The following is a 12,329-nucleotide window of genomic DNA, read 5'->3' as shown; positions in this document are numbered from 1 at the left end:
GGGGAATGAGCTAGCGGAAGGAGAAGGCGTGGGTAAAAGAGGAAGATGCCCTATCTATTTATAAGAGAAGGTAAGAGCTTTCCGCGCCTCCCCACTTGCCTAGTAGAACCCGCTCGTCTCCCACTCGCCGCGATTAGCGGTACGGTTGGATTACCCATGCCCGTATTGATGAGAATCCCGTAATAAAGGGACACGATCTTCACTTCAACAAGACGTGCTAAGGAAACCAACTCGCAGTATACGATGTGGCTGGTAGTGGAAAAATGGTTCGATCTGACCAAAGGGACATATCACGTCGTCTAAAAAATTGTCAGCTGAAGTATAATTCTCTCTACGGTGTCATGTGAAGATCGTTTTGCAGATACGGACATGGCCTATGTGTTCGATAACTATCTTGGAGTATTCGGAGGAGGAACCCGCCTTGCAATGCCGAAGACAAGACTGCGCGCCGGACTCATCGTCATTGAAGCCTGGTTCAGGGGCTACTGAGGGAGTCCTGGATAAGGGGGTATCCGGACAGCCGTACTATATACATCGTCCGGACTATAGAAGCGTCAAGACACAAGACTCAAGACATCGGCTCGTGTCCGGATGGGACTCTCCTTTGCGTGGAAGACAAGCTTGGCGATCCGGATATTATGTTTCCTTCCTTGTAACCGACTCCATGTAAACCCTAGCTCTCCGGTGTCTATATAAACCGGAGAGGATGGTCCTTACAAGGCCGATCACAATTACAATCATACCATCATAGGCTAGCTCTTAGGGTTTAGCCTCCACGATCTCGTGGTAGATCTACTCTTGTACTACACATATCTTCAATATTAATCAAGCAGGAAGTAGGGTTTTACCTCCATTGAGAGGGCCCGAACCTGGGTAAACATTGTGTCCCTTGATTCCTGTTACCATCAGCCTAAGACGCACAGATCGGGACCCCCTACCCGAGATCCGCCGGTTTTGACACCGACACCGGGCATGCATTCAAATCCTCGTATGCACCGCGGTAGAGGATGCAATCATTAGGGCATGCATGTATCTTCGGCACCTCCAATCCTAGAGGGCATAGAACCTTCTTTTCTCCGTACGTACTGTCGGGTAATTCGTTATCCTTTGGAAGCTTCTTCTTCAATATTTTTAGTAGCTTCTCAAATTCATTGTCAGATACACCATTGTCTGCCTTCCATTGCAGCCATTCCAGTGTGGTATCGAGCTTTGCGTTGCCATCTTCGCAATTGTGGTACAACCCTTTTTGTGATCCTCTAACATGCGATCGAACTTCAACTTCTCCTTTTCACTTTTGCATTGTCTCTTTGCATCAACAATGACCCAGCGAAGATCATCATCGGGCACATCGTCTGGTTCCTCTTGATCTCTAGCTTCCCCATTGCAGCATCACCGTATTCAGGGGGCACATAGTTGTCATCATCCTCTTCTTCTTTGTTGTCTTCCTTCTTAACCCCTCTTTCTCCGTGATTGGTCCAAACATTATAGTGTGGCATGAAACCCTTCTCAGGCAAGTGGATGTGAATGGTTTTTGCGTCAGAGTAAGACTTCGTATTCCCACAGATAGGGCATGGACAACACATAAAACCATTCTGCTTGTTTGCCTCAGCCACTTCAAGAAAATAATGCACGCCCTTAATGTACTCGGAGGTGCGTCTATCACCGTACATCCATTGTTGGTTCATCTATGTGCATTATATATAATTAAGTGTGGCAAAACCATTACAGAACATCATAATAGAGAAGTGACCAAATTAATAGAAGTTCATCATCACATTAAAACCAAAGTACAATAGTGATCAAATGTTATTACAGAAAATATAAATACATAAAGTTCATACATGGTTCTCATTGAACAACATATAGATCTCTAGAGCATCTAATTAAACCATACATTAAAACTATGTAAAACATTTCAATGCAACAACATATGCGATCAGAATCGCAACTAAGGTAACAATTGATCCAACGACATAATGATACCAAGTCTCGGTATGAATGGCCTATTTTTAATCTTTCTAATCTTCAAGCACATTTTATCCATCTTGATCTTGTGATCATCGACGATATCCGCAACATGCAACTCCAATGCCATCTTCTCCTCCTCAATTCTTTTTAATTTTTTCTTCAAGTAATCATTTTATTTTTCAACTAAATTAACCTCTCGACAAGAGCGTCGGTTGGAATTTCCGGTTCACATACCTCCTAGATAAAACATCTATGTCACGCTGGTCGGCATAATTGTCATAAACACTAAATGAAACAAATAGTTATAAAAGATAGTATATACCACCTCTGAATCATAGACAGGACGAGGGCCAACGGGGGCGGATAGCAAAACCATCGCACTATATAATAACAAACAATAGTAAAAGTAAGAAAATTATACAAGTATCAATCTAAATCATACAAGTAAGAATTTTTTTTTCTTTTAGAAATAAGATAAGAATAAGAGGCTCACCATGGTGGTGCCTGCGACGAGATTGGTGCGAGCAATCGACGGCGCTGAGAACAGGGACGGGACAGGACGGGCCGCCAAAACTAGACACATCTTGAGGAAAATGGAGTTTGGACAAGGAAATTCGAGAGAAGAAAGCTTAAGTGTGGCTCGGGCATTTCATCGAACACCTCATGTGCATAGGAGGTGAGCTAGAGCACCACAAAGCTCTCCCACGCCTGGGCAAAAAAACAGAGCAGTGCACTGCTTTGCTCGCGGGCAGGGGGGTATATATAGGCCTCTATTTAGTCCCGGTTCATGGCTAAAACTTGGACTAAAGGACCACATTTGGTCCCGGTTCCAAATACCAACCGGGACTAAAGGTTGTGGGCCAGGAGCAAGGCCCATTGGTCCCTGTTCGTGTTTGAAACCGGGAACAATGCGGTCAGACAAACCGGGACCAATGGCCCTCGAGGCCCGGCCGGCCCCCTAGCATCACAAACCGGGACTAATGCGTCCATTGGTCCTAGTTCGTAGGAGAACCAAGATTAATGCCCTTTTCAGGCCTGGACCAAAGCCCTGTTTTCTACTAGTGGCTATGGACCAACAAGGCGTATCACCCGCATTCAGTACAAGACAGAATCGGATGGACGCATATCCTTCTATGAGTCTGGCTGGTGGGAGTTCTTGACGGGAATGAGAGAACTAAGGCTGGACACCCTTATGATAATCACCATAAGGAAGAGAGACCGCAATGACTTTCAGATGATGGTTGTCGTCGACCATGTTTAGAAATATGGTCTCAGTCATGAATATATCAGCAGCCGAACTATTAGTTAATTAGTATGTTAAGATGGATGTGACATGGATGTTTGTTTCTCGGATCAAACAAATTTGAAGTGTTACTTAATTATTTGGTCATTTGTTTTCAAAATGATTCAATCTGGTTTAGTTATATTGAGAATCATATGACTACGCCTTTTCAAGTAATGTGTGTCAACCCGTAATGCCAACAATTAATATATTGTAGGTTATCTCTCCCGTGGCGGGCGCTATGGGAGAACCGCCACTGCTACAATGGTTTTTGTGGTTGGTAGGAACTATCACCAGCCATAGGAAGCAAAGTACCACTGGAGGGAGGATGCCCGCCATTGATGCGATTATAGCAATGGCAGGAGATCAGTGGTGGACGGCCATGGGAGCCTAGCCCGCCACTTTTGGCCTTTTCCCACCTGTCACTGCTAGGCATTCTTGAAGTTGTGCCCTACACCATAAGCCGTGTGGTCAGGGACTTGAGGCATCTGGACGTCGTCCCTAGGCGGCTCCCTAGCCACAGCATCATTTCTCTTAGCGGCGCCTGGCCTTGCCACAGTGTTGGCAAGCGTCGGACAGGCTTGTTGCATCAGCGCCATGGGGCATGGTTTGCAACGCCGGCACCTGGCCTTGCGATGCGCGGTGCTGCTTTTGAGTAGGACATCTCCCTGTGTTCCGTCTTCCAGATGTGATGATCATGAATGCAACAAACGATGACCGTCCTCTCATGCAGCTCCAGCCCACATCATATCTTTGTTTTTTGGGGACAATTGATACCTAAACTTCTCACTATATCTTCATCATTTCTCTTAATACAATTTAAGTCAATTGTTAAAAATATTCGTACAAATATTTGTACCTACCAATTCATTTCTGATGATGAGACCACTTTTGTTTCTGTCAAAAAGTTTTTCGCACACGAACATGTCACCGTGTACCCTTGATGACGGGGAGAGGGGGATTGGTGGAATTGATGTTGTATTTCTTGAGCCTCGTGGGCACATATATAGGAGCTACATGATCACCTTGGAGTACAAGACAAGATAGAATAAATTCTATGTTATCCTATGCTTCCAAAATAATCATAATACTCAATATCCCCCCACAGACACAACAAAAGCGATGCAGATGGTGAGACTGGAGAATAATCCAAAGGTAAGCCGACGGACATCCCCCCACAGTCATAACGGATGAAGCATCGTGAAAGTTATGGTTGGAGATAAATCTGACGAGGTTACTCAAGCAAGTTGGTAGCACTTTGTGTTGATGTCGATGTAGCCGGGTGATACGTCTCCAATGTATCGACTTTTTCTCGCGCTTTTCCTCTTGTTTTGGACTCTAATTTGCATCATTTGAATGAAACTAACCCCAGACTGACGCTGTCTTTAGCAGAACTACCATGCTGTTGTTTTTGTGCAGAAATAAAATTTCTCGGAATGGAACGAAATTTTGCGTGGATTTTTTATATCAATAATAAGAATTTCTGGAGCCAAGACCTGAAGGAGAGGAGCACCTGGGTGGGCACAACCCACCAGGGCACGCCCCCTCTCCTGGAGCGCCCAGGTGGGTTGTCCCCACTTGGTGGCCCCGCAAATGACCCCTGATACTATAAAATCACATATTTCTAGAAAAAAATCAGGGAGAAAAACTATCGCGATCCACGAGACGGAGCCGACGCCAAGCCATGTTCTTCCTCGGGAGGGCAGATCTGGAGTCCATTTGGGGCTCCGGAGAGGGGGATCTTCGTTCCTCGTCATCACCAACCCATCTCCGTCGCCAATTCCATGATGCTCCCTACCGGGAGTGAGTAATTCCTTCGTAGGATCGCTGGTCGGTGTGGAGTTGGATGAGATTCATCATGTAATCGATTTAGTTTTGTTAGGGCCTGATCCCTAGTATCCACTATGTACATAGATTGATGTTGCTATGACTTTGCTATGCCTAATGCTTGTCACTTTGGGCCCGGGTGCCATGATTTCAGATCTGAACCATTTATGAATTCATCATTATAACCATGTTTTAGATCCGATCTTGCAAGTTATAGTCACCTACTAGGGTTATGATCCAACAACCCCGGAGCGACAACAACCGGGCCCACTCTCGGTGATGACCGTAGTTTGAGGAGTTCATGTATTCACTATGTGTTAATGCTTTGTTCTAGTTCTCTATTAAAAGGAGGCCTTAATATCCCTTAGTTTCCAATATGGATCCCACTGCCACGGGAGGGTAGGACAAAAGATGTCATGCAAGTTATTTTAATAAAGCATGTATGACTATTTACGGAATACATGCCTACATTATATCGATGAACTGGAGCTAGTGCCGTATCGCCCTAGGTTATAACTGTCACATGATGAATATCATCCAACAAGTCACCGATCCAATGCCTACGAATTTATCATATATTTTTCTAGCTAAGTTACTATTGCTACTTCTATCGTTACTGGTACAATATCACTGCTACCACTGTTACTGTTACCGTTACTACTATTGCTATCATCAAAACTATCATACTACTGTGCTACTAATCACTTTACTGCAGATAATTAGTCTCCAGGTGTGGTTGAATTGACAACTCAGCTGCTAATACCTTCAAATATTCTTTGGCTCCCCTTGTGTTGAATCTATAAATTTGGGTTAAATACTTACCCTCGAAAACTGTTGCGATCCCCTATACTTGTGGCTTATCAAGACCTTTTTCTGGCGCCGTTGTTGGGGAGCATAGCTATATTTGTTGAGTCACTTGGGGTTATTATAAATTTATCACTATGAAGAATCTGAAGGATGCTAAGACTAAGATATTTCCCTCAAAGACGAGGGGAGGTAAGGAACTGCCATCCAGTTCTGCTTTAGATTCACCTTCTATTATGAGTAAACTGGGAACACCACCACATGCTATTAATTCTGATATGTCGCATGTTATTGATGATGATACTTCTACTATGAATGATGCTTATAGTGATGCTAGTACCATGCTCGATAATGATGATGTGCCACTTGGTGAATTTCTTGATGAACAAATTGCTAGATTAATACAACATGATGTTGTTGAATCTGATGATGAGCTTGAAACGGAAACTCCTAAAACACTTGCTAGAGTTAGCCCTCCTAGATATGAATTTCCTAAGGTACCGGAAGGCTATGTTATGAGTGAAGAGGCAACTAGAGATATTCTTGCTTGTAAGGATAGAGATGATCTAGAGAAATTATTACACAAGTATAAAGAAAAATCTCTGAATGCTAGAATGAAATGTGATCCTAAGTTTGCTACTTCACCTATTGCTATTGTTGATAAGGATTATGAATTCTCTGTCGACCCAGAGTTAATTACTTCGGTTGAATCTGATCCTTTCCATGGTTATGAAACTGAAACTGTTGTGGCACATCTTACTAAGTTGAATGATATAGCCACCCTTTTTACTCATGATGAGAAAACTCGATACTACTTTATTATCAAATTATTTCCTTTCTCATTAAAAGGTGATGCTAAAGCTTGGTACAATGCTCCTGCTCCTGGTTGCGTGCGTAGTCCCCAGGATATGATTTACTACTTCTTTGAAAAATAGTTTCCTGCTCATAAGAAACAAGCTGCCTTACAGGAAATATTTAACTTTGTTCAAACTAAAGAAGAGAGTCTCCCACAAGCTTGGGGGAGGCTTTGCCAGTTACTTAATGCTTTGCCTGATCATCCTCTTAAGAAAAATGAAATACTTGATATCTTCTATAATGGACTAACCGATGCTTCTAGGGACTTCCTAGATTGTTGTGCTAGTTGTGTTTTCAGGAAACAAACTATTGCTCCAGCTGAAGCATTATTGAATAACATATTGAAAAATTATGATGATTGTACTATTCCTGAACCACGGCCTAAGCCCACTCCGAAGAAGAGGGGTATATTATATCGATATGCAAGAGGCAAAGAAATCTATGAAGGAAAAAGGTGTTAAGGCCGGGGATGTTAAAAATTTACCACCTATGGAAGAAATACATGGGCTTGAAGCACCACCACCACCCAAGGTGGTAGAGGTAAAATCTTTAATGAAATTCAATGATAGTGATAATCCTCACAATATGCATCCTAGCCAATGCCTTTATGAGTTTGATAATTAAATTAGGAAACAAGACCACTTCAATGCAAATGTTATGAAACAATTGAAATATAATTCTGATATGATTGCTCGCTTGAGTGACTTGTTATTTAGAATCTCAAATGATGTTAGAGGTGTTGGGAATAGTCCTGGCCATGGGAAGGCCGGCCCGAAAAAGCCCGACCCGGCCCGACCGATGCTGCCCCCGGGCAGGGCTCGGGCCTAGTTTTTGAGCCCGAAGGCCAGGCCGGGCTGGGCCTGGGCCTGTTGTTTTTGCATTTTTCTGAAGGTCGGGCTGGGCCGGTCCGGAGCCCGACGGGCTTTTACATGTCCGGGCCGGGCTCGGGCCCAAAAACATAGGCCCGATGGCCGGGCCAGGCCGAGCCCGGGCCTGGGTTTTTTATGTCGGGCTTGGCTAGGCCCGGCCCGAAGCCCGGCCCGGTCCGAGGTTTGGCCAGGTATAGCTAGGAAACATGCTTCTATGGTTCAAACCCAGTTAGAACAAGTTGCTAAATCACAAAGAGAATTACTTGATGGAATGAATCATAATATACATGACTTTGCTGTTAGAGTTGCAACCTGAGGAGGCAAAATGACTCGGGAACCACTTTATCCTGAGGGACACCAAAAACTAATTGAACAATATTCACAAAGAAATAACAGTAGTGCACCTAGTCCTTCTAAAAAGAAAAAGAAAAAGAAAAATGATAGGAGTTTGCATGCTTCTAGTGAACCTGAAATAGACAAACCTCCTGATAATGAAAATGAAACTTCTATATCTGATGTTGAAACTCAATCTGGTAATGAACATCCACCTAGTGATAATGAAAAAGACAATGATGGGGTTCATGAAGACACTCAACCAAATAATGATAAAGAACCAGATAATGATGTTGAGATAGAACCACATGTTGATCTTGATAACCCATGACCTAAGAATAAAAGATATGATAAAAGAGACTTTGTTGCTACAAAACACAGTAAAGAAAGAGAACCGTGGGTTCAAAAACCTATGCCTTTTCCACCTAAGTCAACTAAAAAGAAAGATGATGAAGAATTTGAACGCTTTGCTGAAATGCTGAGGCCAGTCTTTTTGCGTACACGCTTGACTTGCATCTTGAAAATGCCTCCTTATGCAAAGTATACGAAAGACATCATCACAAATAAGAGGAAAATATCAGAAGCTAAAATCTCCACTATGCTTGCTAACTATACTTTTAAAGATGGAGTACCTAAAAAACTTGGAGATTCGGGTATACCAACTATACCTTGCTCTATCAAAAAGAATTATGTGAAAACTGCTTTGTGTGATTTAGGAGCTGGTGTTAGTGTTATGCCTTTCTCTTTATATAAAAGACTTGACTTGTATAAACTCACACCTACTGAAATATCTTTGCAAATGGCTAACAAATCAACTGCCATACCTATCGATATCTGTGAGGATGTGCCCATTGTTGTTGCTAATGTTACTATTTTGACTGACTTTGTTATACTTGAGATGCCCGAGGACGACAACATGTCGATTATCCTTGCTTGACCCTTCTTGAATACTGTAGGGGCTGTTATTGATTGCAATAAAAGCAAGATCAATTTTCATATTAATGGTAATGAGCATACGGTGCACTTTCCAGAGAAACAATTCCAAGTGAATGGTATTGATGTTATTGAAAAATCTCCGACAATCACTATTGGAAGTTTTCAAATACCTCTACCTACTGTCAAAAAGAAATATGAAATGCTTATTGTTGGGGAAATGCATATCCCCATTGAGGTAACTTTGTGATTTACGAAAGTTCTTCGGTTTCATGCTAATCGAAAGTGGTTGTTAATAAGACCTGATCAACCTTATTAATGAATCATTTTTGAGTGGTATGAAGTTGATGAATTTAGTAAGCACTACCTTCTGTCCCTTACTTTTTGTTTCCTGTTTTTACTAGTTAAATAAAAAATGCCATGTTTTTTCTGTTTTCTGAATTTCCCGTGCAATAAAAGAATGCCCCAAAAATAAAAGTTCTCAGAATGCTCTGAAAACCTGATACGATTTTTTTCTGAATATTTATGAATTTTTGGTGCAAATAATACCAGAGGGAGGTGCACCAGGTGGGCACAACCCACCTGGGCACGCCAGGACCCCCACGTGCGCCCTAGTGGGTTGTGTTCCCCACGTGGCCCCCCTCACTTATCTCTTTAGCCCAAATCATCACTTACCTCCAGGAAAAAATCCCCACTGCTCTCTCTCTCTCGTGTTCTTGAGCTCAAACCCGTAGATTTTGATCTCTTAGCTCGAAGCTCCTTTTTCAAAACTATTTCAGGGGATTGTTTCTTGGTATGTGACTCCACCATTTGTCCAATTAGTTTTTGTTTTAGTGGTTTATACTTTGAATAATTAGCCACTCTTGGTGCTGCTGTAGATGAGCTTGCATGTTGAACTCTTAGTGTTCTATGTAATTTGAATGCTTGCTATGGCCTCTATTTATCCCTAGGAGTAGTTGCTATCAATTTTGTGAAGTTTTGTTGACAAATTTTTGTCACCTCAAAAATTATATTTTCAGAAAATTGTACGTGGACACAATGAACCTATATGGAAGGAGCTCTTCGAGGAGACGATCCTCATGGGCATCTTCTAGTGACAGTTCTATTCACTGGTCTTATGTTGAACCAAGTGAAAGTTACACGTGTGATGCCACCACCAAAACATGCTTATGGCCTTGCGATGAATATATGGTCGTGTGGGCATTAAGGAGGAATTTGAGCAATATGTTCACAATGCTGGCCTCGGTCCCTACCTTTCAGATAAGTGTGAACAACACCAACTTCTCACTGAGTCATTTTGTCAAAATATTTACATTTTTCCCTCGTGATTCTAGGGTGTCTTTTATGCTTTATGATAATCCATTTACCATCTCACTGGAGAAGTTTTCTTACCATTGCAAACTGCCATATTGGGGTTCCCTTGATGAACCACCGAGGGCTGAGTATAAATCTTTCTTGACTAGCCTTTGTTACGGTGAAAATAGGGGAGTGACACAAGGTAGAATAAAGAGCATCCACTTTCCCGCAATTCAGTATTTTGCATTATTTAATGGGAAATGCATAGTAGGCAAGCAAGACTGTAGCATACTTTGTGCGCGAGACTTGAGTCTCATTCACACCGCTCTCACTAATGAATGGAACTATAACCTTGGAGTGATTTTTGCACCTAGACTTCAGAATAATGCTAACGGTGGCTGGTTCTATGGGGGAATTTATGCCACACGTTTGGCACGAGAGCTGGGTATTTCGCCTTTACCCTTTGACCCTATCCTACCCAAGCAGTATTTAGATTTTGCGGCTTTAAAAAGCCATAAGATCCTCAAAGGAAAAATGCACGACTTTACTTATAATTTGTTCTTTAACCAAACCTCTGTTGTGCACACACATTTGCCTGTGCCTACTCTTTTTTATCATCACAGCAAGGGGAGATATTTTGTTCTTGAGAGCGAGGCCCAGGCTCATAACGCAGCAGTGGTGGCAGCATGGCGTGTCGAGGCATCCGCACCGAGAGCCTCTGTGAGCTTCCACACAGACTTCTATCCTCCAGGCTACTGATCGACTACCAAGTTAGGCCAAAAGCCTAAGCTTGGGGGAGTACATGTTCCCACCGACATTTTATTCATGTCCATATACTTCATTTCTCGGTGTTCACACTTTTTCACTGTATCATCCATGCTTAGATTTATTTTCTTGCTTTCTTCTTGTGTGTTTGAAAAACTTTAGAAAAACAAAAAAAATAGTTGTAGTAATTTACTTTCTATGCATGCTTAGTAGTAGTATTAAAAAGAAAATCCAAAAAGATTTCCTTGTTCTTATTTTGCTTGTTGGAAGCTTTCCCGTGTAAATAGTTTTTCTCGTTTTGCTTTTCCCTTTTATTTGCCCGTTATAGAAAATCAAAAACTCAAAAAATATTTCAGTGTGTTTCTCTGAACTTCTTTTCTTTTTATTCGAGTCTTACCAAGGAGAAGACCACGATGAAAATGTTGAGTGGTTGTGGCACCCCGACTCAGAGCAATCGGTTTATCTTGCATTGCCAGCCCAGAGATCAAGTCTTCTGGCAATACACAACAACATGGTACAGCAACAACCGCTTTATTGATGCTAACGGATTACATAGGTCTGATATTACATCGAGATTCGAGGCCAAGCGGCACACACAGTGCTACTGGATAGTATGTACATTATTTAATGAACATGCCGGGGCCTCAATCATACGAACTACGCGGCAGCGGAAGAACGATGAAGTGGAACTCCATAGCACAGGGACACCGACTTGAACACGGCCTAGACATGAGATGTGCTCCGATGCGAACTGACTTGCCTGAAAACTGGCATAACATGCCAGGTCGGTACATTGAATGTACTTGCAAGATCACAACAAACATAAGCACGATGACAAAAAATATCATGATATTTAATCAGATTAATACAATGCAAAACTACTACCGAAGGAAAACAAACATTTCATGCAATGAGTCCAACGGACTCGCTTACCAGACGGTTACCTCGTAACCAAATGGTGACCATATCTGGGTCACACCTGAAACCAATCACTCATGAACACCTCAAGTGTTCATGTTTCGCCACGAACCGATGCATCACAGCACTCACTTAGTTTGCAAGCTTTATTAGAAAGGTTAATCCATGGTGTGACTTACTCCCGAGTTATGCCCATAACCGAGGACGCGGCTATCGATAGATTAGTTACACTCTGCAGAGGTAGCGCACTTTACCCACACTACGGAACACCTGGCCTCGCATTCCCATTCGGGTGGACCAAAGCATTCCGACGAAACCCTCCCTTTGTCATGCACTCTCCCCGGCCACTCCGACCAACTCCCCGTTAGGGCTAGGTCTTGGGTGGCCCCATGTCTACCAAAGACACCAACGGCCACCATCGTGGCAAAACGGTCCCAAACGGGGACAAGGTACCATAAAAACAAAAACGAGCACACAAG

The sequence above is a fragment of the Triticum aestivum genome, chromosome 4B (assembly GCF_018294505.1).
Source record: "Triticum aestivum cultivar Chinese Spring chromosome 4B, IWGSC CS RefSeq v2.1, whole genome shotgun sequence".
NCBI classification, from domain to species: Eukaryota; Viridiplantae; Streptophyta; class Magnoliopsida; order Poales; family Poaceae; genus Triticum; species Triticum aestivum.
The sequence above is the reverse complement of the archived record's forward strand: the minus strand, read 5'-3'. Positions refer to the sequence as shown.